The 16,306-nt window shown below is 37.7% G+C and overlaps 1 protein-coding gene across 1 annotated transcript in view; it reads right to left on the bottom strand.

The window, feature by feature from the left end:
* Positions 1-16,306, bottom strand: part of EXOC2 (exocyst complex component 2) — a 182,056-nt gene that overhangs the window by 33,517 nt on the left and 132,233 nt on the right. The window lies entirely within an intron of this gene.

Here is a 16,306-nt window from a genome sequence, read left to right as displayed (position 1 = left end):
AATTTCTTTATTGGGGGATTAATGGCTTACAGTCACAGCAAAATACAATTACTTGTATATGCATAACATTTCCACATAACAATACAAACCTCTAAAGTTTATTTCAAGGACTATCCACTATAAAGGCACAAGAGCTCAATGGTGGCTAAGAAAGTTGTGGTATATACAGACAATGGAATACTACTCAGCTATTAACAATGGATCAGATCATCTTCTTTGCATCACCTTGAATGGAATCTAAAGGAACCATGTTAAATGAGATAGGCCAAAAACAGATGGCTGGATACTGGATGATCTCACTCATAGGTAGAACTTAAGAAACAGGGACAGAAAGGGAAAACACAAAGTGAAACTTGGACTGGATATGGCATATTATACCAAAGTAGGGGATAAAAGTGTTTTTTAAACACTTTTCATAGAGGAATGAGAGGTTAACAATTACAATGTAATCTATTACCACCCCTCCATAAAGTGAGATAAAAAAAAAGCAACAATAAAAAACCTTTGCCACTTCATACCTAGGAAACAGTTTAACTGGTAAAGCAAGAGATATTCACGCCTGTGCTTCTCTGTTCTTTTTCTTTGCCTCATGGGAAACTAACAATCTCTCTCTCTCTCTCTCCCCCATAGGTAAAAAATGAAATAAATCCTTAATAAAAAAAGGTTTGAATCTGGAAGATATTTATAAATGGTTGCACTTATTAGCTCATGATACTCTCTTCTCACAACATTTCTAATTTGCAGATGTGAGTTTTCTATCTTTCAAATAAGGTATATCTTACATATAGTAAAGCATATAAATTTGTATATACACATGTAGTCACACCATACAGATGAGGGCACACAACCCTGTCAGCATCCCATCATGATCTTGTACTCCTCCCCAATCGACTCACACGCCTTTCTAATAGGCAAGTGCCCTCTGATGTCTGTCTCCATCCATCAGTTGTGCTTCCTTTTATATAAATGGAATAGTGAACTCATAAGAGCAGGTAGTATGCTGGTATCTGGTTTCTTCCCTTCCACATCTTATCTATGAGAACTGTTCAGCTTTCACAAAGAAGAGGTTGGTCAGTTCCACTGTTGTATAGAATTTTACTGTATGCTATATACCTTACCGTAGGCATCCAGTCTACCACAGATGAATGCCTGAGCTGTTTCCAAATATTAGCCATCTCTAACAGAATTGCTATGAACACTGTTCTTTATGTCTTTTGGTGGGCATCAATACCTATTTCTCTTAAGTAGTAAATGGGAATGGAGCTAGGTCATTGCAAATGTGCTGTTCTAAACACAAAAGGCACTACCAGTGAACAAATGGGGGAATGAATTGTAGAACTACATGCCCCCTTATCCCGAACAGTATGTTGTCAACATCAGCTTTCTCAAAATCTTGCTGGATACTGACCTGTATGTCTGAAAGTAGCATTTGTTCTGGTTTTAAAAATGAAGGATTTTCCAGGCCTATTATGTTTAGCATGAAATAAAAGGTAAGTTATAGCACAAAACAAAAAGAGAATGCTAAAAAAAAAAAGGAAAAAATTCAAGAGTACACACCAATTTTTCTTTTCATTAACACAAACCAACCATGGAGTACAAGAATATTAATTTCTTTCGTATCTATCATATTTAAAGTCCATGGAGGTAGCTTTTTGTGATTTTATAAAAATCTATTATTAAGTTCCTTCAATACCCAAACTTGCTAAAAGTGATATGTGTCCTACATATAATTCCCAAGTCCTTGTTACTCTAATCATATGCTGTCATACCATTTGCAATCAGAAATGACAGCAATTTCAAAAACGAAAAACAGGGCTTCCAATATATCATATTTATGAATTTACTTTGGTTGCCACTCAAACATTACTAGTATGAGATTATCAGAGAGTGGCAGTAAATGATCCAAAAGAAAATCCATATTCAGAGCACATATCCAATATAATATAGAGGTCTTATTAACACGCTCTTTAATAGATTCCACAGTTGTAATTTAACTTGCTGATATATGGTAAACTGAGGCAAAGAGCCCCAGTTATTTCAACATAATAGTCCTCTGTGTTTCTGGGTAACTGTTCAACTCAGTCAGTCTATTAAGAGGAGGGTATGTAAGGTCTTTGAGACATTTTCATCCCAAGACATTGTTTTAAAAACAGAATCTGAAGCTTGCTACCATGATGTTTAGAATAAGCAGTCATCAAAATGCCTAATTAGGGATAGGTTCAGACCACTCCCAACCCCTTTTATAAGTGGTGGAGCAGTGCTGTAGGTGCTTTCAATCTCCTTCTTCTCTCCTTATTTCTCTCTGTCTATATAAGAAAAAAAAAATGGCCACCAGGAGTAGTGAAATCTTCAGAGAGGCACTCCAGCCCCAGTGATAACCCCAGTGGCAAAATGGCTAATTATTAAGCCCTATGAAGCATATTTTGCGATTGATATTTTTGCTGCTTAGAGAAGATGAGTTTTAAAAAAAAAGCTGCATGTGAAGAACTATAAATATTTATTAGAGTGACCTCTGAGTTTTTTTTCCAGTGTTAAGAGAAAGATGGTATTTCTGTCCGCAGAACAGTTTTGACAGAGAAGAAGAAGAAGGAGAAGGAGGAGAAGGAGGAGAAGAAGGAGGAGGAGGAGGAGAAAAAAGAGAAGAAGAAGGAGAAGAAGGAGAAGAAAAGAGAAATGGCTGTCAGTACTAGCGGGTTCATCAGTCAGGTACTGAGCCCCAGATAAACCTGGTGGCAAAAAGGACAAAAGAAAGAGGAGGAAGGAAGAAAACTACCAATAAACTAATGAACTGCTGTATGACTCCGATTTATCACAAAATTCTCAGTATTCATCTTCTACTGCAATAAGCAAATCCATGTGCCTTCTCCATATACTTAGTACAGGTTTTTTTGGGGGGAGGGGTTCTGACAATCCCCTGGAGCTTCCCCTGCGGCCTTAGGCTCATAGTGACAACAATACAGTCTTTACCTGGGTTCCTGGAAGCTCAAGTGGGAGCTCTAGTGGCGCAATCAGTTAGCGTGTAGTCTTTCTATGGAAGCTCAAGTGGCTGAGGCCTTCAATCAAGCCCAGTGAGCGTGGGACACCTGGACCTCGCAGAGTCAGGCTGCATCTACGGAGGTCAGGAGCCCAACTGAAGACCCCCTTGTGTCCAGTCAAAGAAGTCACAATTGATTTTTAAAAAATTAAAGACCATTACAATGAATGGCAACTCATTACATCCAAACTATGGACTGATAAAGGAAGTTAAGAAAGATACTTTTGTGGTTCTTAAAAAAAAATTAGAAAGATACTTTAATGATGACTCTTTAGTCACTATCAGGCCACCCCATCAGCTGGGGCCCTAGTCTTGGAGTCCTGAGATTCCCAAACAGACATAATGGGCCTAGACCTCGAATAAACCCCTCTCTCCATTGTTACCAGGAACATTCCTAGCAGGAACAACAAAACAGACCCCTTAGTGGGCCCCCATAGGACCTTGCCCTCAACTTGGATCAACAATGGTAGAGAATGTTCCATCCTCCAAAGGGAGGCTGGACAACATACTCTGCTACACCTGAGGAAGATGGGTCCTGATATTGGGGCAGCTTGGAACATTCCTACTTATGACCACAGAATGTGAGTGCACATCTACAGGGATGCAGAGGTCACATAGGCTCCTAAGCTGAATATGGGTCCCAGATCACATCAAATGATGGGGTTTACAGTCAACAATATTTATACACCTTTCTCATATTTGGGAGCTACTCTCTTCCCTGATCCAGCTTTCTGGTCCTTCTGCCAGCCATGACATCATCTCCCCAGACAATAATTAGAATCCACCTGCATATCAGATTTCAAGCACAATAAAACAAATAAACAAACAAAAAACACACTAGTATAGCCACAGGCCCTTTGGAATATAACTAAAATATGCCTACTAGCTAGCTACAAAATGGAAACTCCCTTCAACTCTTCATTTGCACTATTCCAGCCATTAGGTCCATGACTGGTCAACAATTTGTTTGGCTTTGTATTTTAACTCTCTTTTCAACCACCAGGTTCCAGATGCTAGCATGATGCCAGCCAGACTTCCCTGGACAGACAACCCCACCAATGTGTTCTGGAACTCTGCTTCCCCAGAGCCCTTCCCCACTAGGGAAAGAGAAAGACAGGCTGGGAGTATGGATCGACCTGTCAACGCCCATGTTCAGCAGGGAAGCAATTACAGAAGCCAGACCTTCCACCTTCTGCATCCCACAATGACCTTGGGTCCATACTCCCAGAGGGTTAAAGAATAGGAAAGCTCTCAGGGGAAGGGATGGGATACGGAGTTCTGGTGTTGGGAATTGTGTGACGTTGTGCCCCTCTTATCCTAAGGTTTAGTCAATGTTTCCTTTCTATAAATAAAAAATTAAATTAAAAAAGTTGTATTCACTGTATATATATGGGGGGGGGGGGAGCTGGGTGGTAGTGCAGCGGGTTAAGTGCACATGGCGCAAGTGCAACGGCCAGAGTAAGGATCCTGGTTCGAGCCCCCAGCTCTCCACCTGCAGGGGTCGCTTTGCAAGCAGTGAAGCAGGTCTGCAGGTGTCTATCTTTGTCCCTTCCCCTCTATCTTTCCCTCCTCTCTTGATTTCTCTCTGTCCTATCCAACAACAACAACAGCTATAACAACAATAACAACTACAACAAGCACTTGAACAAGGGCAATAAAATGGGAAAAACGGCATCCAGGAACAGTGGATTACTAGTGCAGGCACTGAGCCTAGTAATAACCCTGGTGGCAAAAAAAAAAAAAAAGGAGTCAGGGAGCCAACTCACTATGAAAACTGATAAAGAATCCAAACACTTATTCTGCCTTTCCTGTATGAACATTACTTCAGAGCAGTCAGTAGCTGATGGCTTATATAGTTTTTCCTTTTTAATTTAGTGTTCCAGCTAAAAATCAAGTTTCTAGTTCTTTAGTAAACAACAGCTTGAGGCAACTAGTAACAATGGTGCTAAAATCATAAGATTTAATTTTTAAAAGATATTTTATCTATATTATTTTAATGAGAAAGATACAGAGGGAAAGATACAGGGATGGATATATATATATATATATATATATATATGAAAGAGAGAGAGAGAGAGAGTCTCTCTGACACCAGAGCACTGCACAGCTCTGTTTTATAGTAGTGCTGGGAGTTAAATTTGGGACTTCAGAGCCTCAGGCACAAAAGCCTTTTGCATAACTATTTTGCTGTCTCCTCAGCCCAGGATTTAAATTTTATGATACATTTTTATTATTAATTTTCCCTTTTTGTTGCCCTTGTTTTATTGTTGTTGTAGTTATTGTTGTTGTTGTTGGATAGGACAGAGAGAAATGGAGAGAGGAGGGGAAGACAGAGAGGGGGAGAGAAAGACAGACACCTGCAGATCTGCTTCACCAGTTATGAAGCAACCCCTGCAGGTGGGGAGCCAGGGGCTGGAACAGGGATCCTTAAACCGGTCCTTGTGCTTTGTGCCACGTGCTCTTAACCCGCTGCACTACCACCCGACTCCCTATGATACATTTTTTAAATGATGGATCAAGTGTATTGCACCAAAGTAAAGGACTCTGTGTTGAGGGTGGGGCGGGGCGGGAGTGTGTGTATAGGGAGACTTTCCGGACGTGTTGCATGATGGTGGAGAAGGACCTAGGCTGGGGCCTTGAGTGTTTTGCAGAAAACAGAAATTTTACACATGTGCCAACAACTGTATCTACGATAAATCATTAGTCCCTTTAATAAAAAAAAAAAGAGATGGATTAAGCTGAACAGTGGTCTGGTAGTTTGCTCTCTGTGTCGTCCTCACTCATTAAAAATAGATATAAACTATGTTTTAAAAAAAATCAAGCTGATAACCCTCACAACTTTTCCTTTTCTTCCTCCTCTTTCCCCTCTTTCTTTTGGTGGAGCTGGAGCCTCATGCTTTTTCTACTTAAATACAGACAGAGAATGGGAGAGACACCACTGAACTGCAGCTTTCTCCAATGCCATAACACCTCCTACATGGAGCTGGGGCTCAAACCTGGGACACATGCATGAGGGAGCATGTGTCATACCTGATGAGCTATCTCTGTTGGTATTTTGCCTCCAAGGTTATCTCTGGGGCTCGGTTCCTGCACTACAAATCCACTACTCTTGTGGCCATTTTTTCAATTTTTTTTTTTGACAGGACAGAGAGAAATTGAGAGGGGAGAGAAGATAGAGAGGGAGGGAGACAGAGACAGAGAGACACCTGCAGACCTGCTTCCCTGCTTATGAAGCCATCTCCCTGAAGGTGGGGAGCCGGGGGATCAAACTGGGATCCTTGGGTAGGTCCTCTCTCTAGCTCCAATTTTAAATCTCAGTCCCACAGGAACAGCCATGCATTACCAACTTCAAGGTGGAAGAAAACAAAAATAAAGCAAATGTGAATCCCAAAAGCTTCTTTATCAACCACTGTTTTATAGGAAGTATCAGAGACAGAAGAGCATGTTAAATGATCTTATGAGGAAGCAATCTGAAAAATTCCAAATGTGATTATGTCCAGAGAATAAATAACCTGATCTATTCAATATGTAAGCTCAAGAAGAGATCCTAGAAGGTAAAAAAAAAAAATCTTTTAGTTGTGATATATCAATCAGAGGTACTGTGGGATGAGACTGAGTCTTAATTTGAACAAACTACCTAAAAAGAACTTTGAACACTAACTAGACATTTGATGAGATTGTGGGTTTATTGCTCATTTTTTTCCAGATCTAACAGTGATATTGTGCTTTTGTTTAAAAAAAAAATCCATCTTTATCTGTTCTGTGTTTGGATGAAATGATCTAATGTCTGGGATTTTCTTCAAAATAATATATCCCAGAGGTTGAGAGGAGCAGAAGGCTACAGATAAAACAAGACTGGCTATGATCTCATAATTGTTGGAGCTGGCCAATAGGTCAGGCAAGATTTGTTTTATTGTTCTATTTTGATTATGGCTGAAAATGTTTAAAATAAAAATTTTTTAAAGGAGTTAGACCGCTTATTTGTACAACAGTACAGTAATGTACTCTGATGCCAAATAGCACAGTTTACAGCTATCAACTGAAAATACAGTAAAATAAATACTTTAGCAGATAAGACATGCAATGAAGAAAATATGTAGGCCACAGGTCATTTCAAGGTTAATAAATTTCACATTGAAGGCCACTGGAGCCAAAATTTAGCCTTATTGAAAAATGCTTGGCAGACAAAGAAATTATAACCAAATGTGCAGTACACTGTACAAATCATTTTACAGAACTGACTCTATTATTTAAACTACTTATAATGAAGGATAAAAAAATCTGAAAAGTGAGGTTAAGTAATAAAAGTGTGATTTTAAAAGTGATGACTAGGAATGTACTTTTTCAGAAAATGTAAATTTTTTTTTCTTAAAAGTAGATCAAATATGAGTTTATTAAATCTACCTCTTAGTGCTTTTCTTAAGAGAAATAGTCCAAGGAACTAATAAATCTATTGTTTCAGATTTCAGTAAAGATAATTGACTTAGACTTTCCTCAAAAAAAAAAAAAAAAAGAAATTCTGGTGAAACTTTGCAGGATCTTCACATCAAAGATTTATTTGGAATCTCAATCCCTTGGGCATGGGAAATGAAAACAAAAGTAAGTAAATGGGATTATATGAAACTAATAAGCTTATAAACGTTGAAAGCAAATTACACAAGGATAACCAGGCAGCCCAGTAAATGGGAGAAGAGATTTGTACACCACACATCAGACAAGCGGCTGATATCAAATATCTACACAGAATTGGTACAGATCTACAAAAGAAGCAGAAATAACCCAATAAAAAAGTGGGCCAAAGACCTAAACAAACAGCTTTCTAAGGAAGAGATATACATGGCTCACAGACATATGAAGAAATGTTCGACTTCACTTATCATCAGATAAATGCAAATTAAAACTACACTGAGATACCATCTCACACCTGAGAGAATGGCTTACATCAACAAACCAGGAAATGACAGGTGTTGGAGAGGTTGTGGAGAGAAGGGAACTCTGCTTCACTGCTGGTGGGAATATAAACTGGTAAAACCCCTTTGGAAGATTGTATGGAAATTCCTTAAACAAGTACAAATGGAATTACCTTATGATCCAGATTACCACTCTTGGGTATTTATCCAGTGGCCACTCAAGCACTAACTAGAAGGGACATATGCACCCCTATGTTCATAGCTGCATTATTCACAGTAGCCAAAAACTGGTGACAGCCTAGATGCCCATCATCACATAATTGGCTAAAGAAGTTGTGGAATATATATTCCATGGAATACTACTCTGCAATCAAAAAGATGACATTGCATCCTTTGGGACAAAATGGATGGAACTGGAGGTGATGATGCTTAGAGAAATAAGAGAAGAAAGACTAACTACCAGATGGTTTCACTCATATCTGGAATCTAGATTTGATTTATATGAACTTGCCAGAAAACAGAAAACATCCAAACAAAACAGATAAAAGCAAACTATTTGTGAGACTTATAAGAACTAGGGTGGTGGGAGGGTGAGGATACAGAACAGTGGTGGGTGAGGTGTAGAACTATACCTTGTAATCTTACAACCTTGTAACAGACTATTAGTAACAACACATTTTTTACATGAAATTCAGTTGATTAGTATCTGTTTTGATCAAAATCAAAAGCAATAAAGTGCTAACCTATTCCATGCTTCAATGCAGAAAATGCTAGTGTTACCACTCCCATTCTAAACTCTCTCTCTTTCTCTCTCTCCCCCTCTCCCTCTGTGTGTGTGTGTCCCTCTCTCCCTCCCTTCCATATTTATCTGTCTCTATCAGAACAAATAAATAGGGGCTGGGTGGTGGCACACCTGGTTGAGCGTTTGTGTTGCAATACTCAAGGACCCATTCAAGACCCTGGTCCCCATCTGCAGGGGGAAAGTTTTACGAGTGGTAAAGCAGGACTGCAGGTGTCTTTCTGTCTTTTTCCCTCTCTGTCTCTCCCTTCCACTCAATTTTTGACTGTCTCTATCTAATAAATAAAGATAATAAAATTTTTTTTAAAAGAATAAATAAATAATATATATTTTAAAAAGTTCATTTGAATGCTTTAACTGAAAATGAAGCTTGAGGGAAGAGAACTTGAGATTTAACTGAGTTAAGCAGAGGGAATAACCACATGTGGACTTACTTTATTATTAATAGTTAAGTAAAAGCAATATGCTCAGTGGGAAGGAAAAAATTCCTATAATATTTATTCAGGCAACTGTTAGGATACTTAAGTATGGGGGAAGCACTGTAAGGATCCGTGACAGCTATAATTACATGGGGTGTTATCTTGGGAACATTCCCTGGTTTTTGCCCAGTATGCAATCAGCAGTCACCAGCGGGTTCAACCAGGCAAACACACAAGTTAGGGGCTGATGGAAATCTATTCCAAACTGATAATTTGCTTTCTTAGCGTAACATCCCCACAATGTCTCTAACACACATAATTCAGCAGTGACATGCACAGAAACAAGTGAATGAAAATAACTGATATGTTCCCTTTACTTTCTAAACACACGCAAGCTTCAACGCCTCCTTTAGAAAGCAATTTTATATTTTTAATTTTTCATCTAGTTATTTTTTCTTTTAGCAAAAAAAAGTTAGTGTCCACAATGGCCTGTCATATCTCTCTACCCACAACCACAAAATACTGCCATCCATATACTGAAAATTTCCTTCAAACACACCCAGTAGAGTCCACACATCACTAAACACAAGGCCCCAGGGAGAGAGCAAGGCAGAGAGCAAGTCTCACAAGTAAAGTTGTGTTAAGGTGTCTCCCTTTCTCTTGCCTCTCTGCCTCTCAATTTCTGGCTCTATCAAAACAGGTGCAGCAAATCCTTCATGCAGGCACCAGCCTCAACTATAATTCTGGTGGCAATAATGATCAATCAATCAATCAGTTCAGTGCAGGAGTTGAAGTTCCTGTTATTCTTATTTTTAACTCCCCAAACCTGATTCTTGGTGTATCACATTCAGTCTCATCATGCAGCTGAGTCTGTCTTTAAGGTTATTCCAAACAGGTGGACACCATGGACGTGGAGTTGTTGGCTGGGCAACATGGATGGCTATGAATGTTGGTGGTTAGAGGAAATGTATTTCTCACAAGGCTGTTAATTTGAAAATTCTAACTACAGTTGCCTCCACTTGATTTCTAAATCTAATCTCTGAAGCTAGACAGAAACAAATTAGTTTTTTAAAACTTCAGATATTTGAAGAGAGCCATGAACCTGTCTGGAACCTTTCTCTAGGATGAATAGTTTATTCTGATAATGAACCCTCATACAGTCTGATTTTAAGACATGCTGTGATGACTCCAACACCTAGGAATCTGCATTCTTCCACACCTCAAGATACTGCACTTTTTATAACTTCAGTTATCATTTTAAGCATTCCTTGAACCAGTCTCATAATAGAGCACTAATAACAGAACTGTAAGTAATCTAAAACCTTGACAATTTATGCTTTTGCTCTTAATAAGTTCTTCATTTTCTATTATGAAACTGTGATCCCCACAACTGTTCTTGTACAATTTACAAGAGGGCTTTTTTTTTTTTTTTTTGCTTTAATGTTTCTAAACACACCTTTTTATTTCTTTTACACACATTTCTGATTTTTTTCTCCTTTCTTTCTTTCTTTGTCCCCAGTGTTATTCCTGGGAATTGGTGCCTGCACAACAACTCTACTATTTTAAGTAGTCATTTTCCCACTTTTAGTTTTATAGAGATTAAGAGACAGGGAAAGGCAGAGAGGAAGGAGGAGAAAGAGCTACAGAGAGGAGAGACATCTGCAACACTGTTCCACCACTCATGAAACATTGATGCAAAGATCCTCAACAAAATCTTGGCAAGTCAAATTAAGAAATACATTAAGAGAATAATTCACCAAGACCAAATGAAATTCATCCCTGGGAAATAGGAAAGGTTCAACATTCACAGGTCAATCAATGTAATCCACCATATCAACGAAAAGAAAGATAAAAAATCACAAGGTTAGGGGTTGGGCAATGCTGCTCCTAGTAGAACACACACACTACACAGTACACACACTACACACTGCAGCCTCTGGTCCCCCACTTGCAGGGAGGAAGCTGCATGCACAGTAAAGCAGTTCTGCAGGTATCTATCATAGGTCTGTCTGTCTGTCAATCTATCTATTTTCCTTCCTTCCTCCCCCTCCCCTCTCAATTTCTGTCTCTATCCAAAATAAGTTCATTTTCTTTAAAATCACAAGGTCATCTCAATTGATGATGAACAAGCATTGATCATATCCGACACCCATTATGACAAAGACCCTTCAGAACGTGAGCTCTCTTGCTGATCCCGTACATGTTATATTGTAAGCGATGTCCCTTCTTTTGACTAAAAACAAAAGATGAAAACATTTGGTAACCAAATATATGGGCCATATCCCTGCGTTTCAATGCTTATCAAAATACACAGGGCTTTCATTATAGCATACTTTATTTAATCTGTTAACTAAAAATGGACATTAAGTTATTTTTTATATTTTGGTTTTTTAAAATATTTATTTATTTATTCCTTTTGTGGCCCTTGTTTTATTATTGCAGTTATTGTTGTTGTTGTTGTTACTGACGTCATCGTTGTTGGATAGGACAGAGAGAAATGGAGAGAGGAGGGGCAGACAGAGAGGGGGAGAGAAAGATAGACACCTGCAGACTTGCTTCACCGCCTGTGAAGCGACTCCCCAGCAGGTGGGGAGCCGGTGAGGGGCTCGAACCGGAATGCCTACACCGGTCTTTGTGCTTGGCGCCACCTGCACTTAACCTGTTGTGCTACTGCCCAACTCCCTATATTTTGTTTTTATTAAAAGTACTTCAACAGACAGCACTGCACTTATTTATATGCTCACTTGTTCTGCAAGACAAATTCTAAGAAATGCACTTTCTGAATTATATACACACGTATATATCCACAAGGAGACGACTGTGTGCATTTCTTTATATCGTGCCGATTTGCACTCCTATAAAGTTGAAGGGATGGCTCATTTCTCACTTCCTTTGCCAAGAGAGCAGGTGCTATCAAGCTTTTTAACATCCGAAGATCTGGTGAGGTTCTGAAAGTGACAACTTACTGCTATTTGATTTGCATTCTTGAAGTGCTGACAAGGAGTTTAATTATCTTTCTATGTTTACTGGCCATTACGTTATTTTATAAATTTCAGGATCAGTGCCTATCCTAACACGATAGCTCTCTTTCTCATTATTTATCTCATATGAGACATATGCCTACCAGGTTCCTCATTACTGTGAGATAAGGCCTGCCTGAATTTGATCTCAGAACCTCAGCCTCACAGGCTTTCTCACCATGTTGACCTCAGACAAGTTACTTACCTTCTTCTGTGTTCAATGGTTTCATCTATTAAATGAGAGTAAACATGTCCCCTGCCTCTTATGAGGGTCAAAGCTGATCCTCTGTGTAAAGTCTTTTCTTGGTACATAGTGGCAACAAGTACTGACTACATGCTGGGTTTATATACAGTGATGTATGCATATATAAATAATTTATGTACATTATGAATACGTGCATACATAAGAACCATTATGTTATGAGGATCCACATTTCAATAACTCATTTTTTTTTTTTGTCTCAATGAGTAACACTGAACTTTGAGGGATAATGTTTTCCACTTATTTGAAAATCAACAAGAAGACGCTTTAGTCTCTACAGCTATTCTCACATCTAAGTCTCTGGAACTGCTACATTGATTGGTCTTAACATTGAATTACTTGAAGTTATGTAATACAAAGGGTGATTATGCAGTGATTTCTTCAGTGTGGCTCTACAGGCTTGAACCTGAGTCCTTGCAGATAGTAAAGTGTGCACTCTATTGGCTGAGCTACCTCTTAGTCTCTAAATGCATTTTGAACTAAAAATCATTTCAGTCATTTCCTCATATACAAATAGCGAATTTTAAATTTGTTTATTATATACCTTTAGGGAATATTTATAAAAACATGTATACTTTTAGCAATATTCAATTAAAAAATTTAAAGAAATCTTTAAGAGTAAATATTTATGCACACCTATTGATGGAGTTCAAAATATTTTTAATTTACCTAAAAATTATCAAATGCTAACATGTAGAGCTCTTAATCAATGTGTGTATTAGAACCATTAAAATCTTACCAAGTCAGTTACATGACTCACATCAAATAAGAATGATCTTTAGTGACATGTACACAAATAAAGAGGTGACAACAATCTAAATACCCAACTGTCAGGTTACAAAAGCACATTTCTGGCTTTAACGAATATCTCTACTTAAATTCTGAAATTAATCAACTGGGCTTTTTAAAAAATTACATCATATAATCTTGGAAGCTACATTTATTGCTAGCTGCAGCAAAAAGTTATCAATTACCTGTATGATTTGTAAAATTCTGTTACCGGAGATTAAAAAAATGATACAGATAATACTCATTCATTTTATTTTGCAAGATTAATAGATGAACTATTTTGGCTGTTGACTTTACATGAGGTCTCAATTTAACTCAGTCTTAAAAAAAACTAAAAATCACTATATGACTATGCAAGTTTAATTAGTGACCATGAAGCTGAAATTACACAAAGAACAGAACTAAATACTGTCTGTAAAAGTGAAACAAACACTGCCAATCTCTAGGTGCCTTTGGTATCTTGACAAAGACTAAATAAACTGCTGATACTGCACTATCCTGTGCCATTTGCTTATGAATGGATGTTCATCTAAAACAAAACAAAACAAATGAGAATCTTAAATTAGTATTAAAAATGTTATCTAGATCTTGGATGGAGCTTGAAGGAATCATGCTTTTCAAGATAAGCCAGGAAGAAAAAGATGAATATGGATGGGATGATCCCACTCATAGAAGTTGAAAAATAAGAACAGAAGGAAAAACATAAAGCAGAACTTGGACTATATTGCACCAAAGTTAAAGACTCTGGGGTAGGGGGTAGTTTTCCTGGAACATGATGGCAGGGGAGGACCTGTGTGTGTGTGGGGGGGGGAGGTAGTTAGATTGTTAAGTGGAAAACTGAGAAATGTTACACATGTACAAACTACTGTATTTATTGTTGATTGTAATCCCCCAATAAAGGAAAAAAATGTAAAAAAAAATGTATCTAGATGTCAAAAAGAACTATAAATTAGGTTGAATCTCAAGATTTTTTTTAGACTTGAACCCTAAGTCACATTGATGGTTTCTGTAGTTTAATTTGACTTCACTGTTGAGACAATATAAAGATATTTGGTACATTTTCCCAGGTGGGGAAAAATGATTGGAGAAGATGACCAGAGGCTCTGAACTTCAACTCCATCAGGACTTGGAGAAAAGAGGAAAAAAAGGAAGGGCATTTAAAAGTGGCAATAGGTGTAGGTATCACTTAGAAAAGAAGAGAGGGCAGGACCATGAGGGGAGCAATATACAATACAGACAGATAGTTATAGAAATAATAATATTCAGCCCATATCTGCTACCTTGGGAAAACTACAGTAGCTTCCAATGGAGGGAATGGGGATACAGAACTGTGGTGGTGGGAATGTGTGGAATTATACCTGTTATCTTATAATTTTGTAAACCAATATTAAGTCACTAATAAAATTAAATTAAATTTAAAAGGCTGGTGCTGAACTCACATGGATAGTATAAATAAAACAGGATACTGTTTTATTAGTTGGTGTTCAATTCAAAACATTTGTCATTGATTTTGTCATTTCCTTGGGTTGGATGGCAAATATGGTGATACTGAAAGCTGATGACACTAGGAAGTCCATCTTATGATGATATGGGAGAATTACTGTCTAAAGCAAGAGAAAGCCAGTCAGGAAGAGATCCTGGAGAGGATTTAGAAAATATGGTAAAAGAAAGGTTCACTGGTGAGTGGTGACCTTGGGTATGAGAGCTTAATGTCAGGAAGTAGGTGGATCCCAGAGGCTATGGGTGAGTGCCAACATTGCCCTGTGTTGCGAATTTCACTGGGAGCACAGTGAAAAGAAATTGCAAGAATTTTAAGCCATGTACTGACAGGATCCTAATCTCATTTTAAAAGGATTTATATGAGTAAGAACGATAAATCAGTTTGGATAGAAAAAAAACAGTAGATTCTGGGGGGGGGGGCAATGAAAGCCAGCTGGAGGAAAAAGGAGCCTTCTCCTATAAGTACAGTGACTTTGATTTCAGAAAACTAACTCTCTGTTGTCACAATATATTTCCATAGCACAATTTTGTTACCACTTTATGTGGACACTATATATAAAATCAAATGTTTTTAAAGCATAAAATATCTTAATATAACCTAATGAGAGCACTATACAAAAAAGCAAATGGTGAGTTAAAAGACTCCTTAAGATTTTCACTTACTCAACTTTTAATTAACTAATTAAAAAATTAAAAGTTATCAGGGTTATCACTGGGTTATCAGTGCAGGAAGTGCAAGTCCACTGATCCCAGTGTTGTTTTTTTCCTCTCCCCATCTCCTTTTTGACAGAACAGAGAGAACTTGAGAAGGGAGAGGGAGATAGAAAAGGGGAGAGAAAGACAGATACCTGCAGATTTGCTTCATCATTCGTGAAGCCTCCCCCTGCAGATTAGGAGTGGGGGCTTGCACCTGGGTCTTTGTGCATGATAATGTGCACACTCAACTGGTGCATCACTGCCCAAGTCTGAGCCCCTTACTAACTCTAGTCTGTTAACAATTATTTTATATCTCCAAAAAGAATCTGTCTCTAATATGAGCATGACCCTCTCTACATGACTACTTCAATGCAAACATACACATATACATATACATATACATATACATATACATATATATGCTTGATTCACCAAGCAACAGTCATTTAAAATATATATTATAATTCACTTACATGACTTTATTTGATATCACAAAGATAATAGTGGAACTGTCAATCATCCCTCTGTGGTTCAATTCTTTTTTTTTTTTTTTTTTATTAAATTACTGTAACGCTCTTACTCCTACATATTTTCCTTCTATCTTTCACCTTTTCAGTATCAATAATCATGTCTTATATGAAAGTGACTATATTTCTTATAGAAATCTTTTTTTTACAGCTACAAGGTCATTGCATGAAACTGTCACTCCTAGTCAGTCTATTATGTTTATACATCAAACAATAATTATAGGAAGAAAGTATGTAATTCTATAATGATTAAATATTATAGGGTACAATTAGTTATTCTCTGGAATTTAGGGATAACTTGCAATAATTAAGTATTATAATAAAAGAAGTACCATCTTCCAAACTAACAC

This window comes from Erinaceus europaeus, chromosome 4 (assembly GCF_950295315.1).
Source record: "Erinaceus europaeus chromosome 4, mEriEur2.1, whole genome shotgun sequence".
NCBI lineage: Eukaryota > Metazoa > Chordata > Mammalia > Eulipotyphla > Erinaceidae > Erinaceus > Erinaceus europaeus.
The sequence above is the reverse complement of the archived record's forward strand: the minus strand, read 5'-3'. Positions and strand labels throughout refer to the sequence as shown.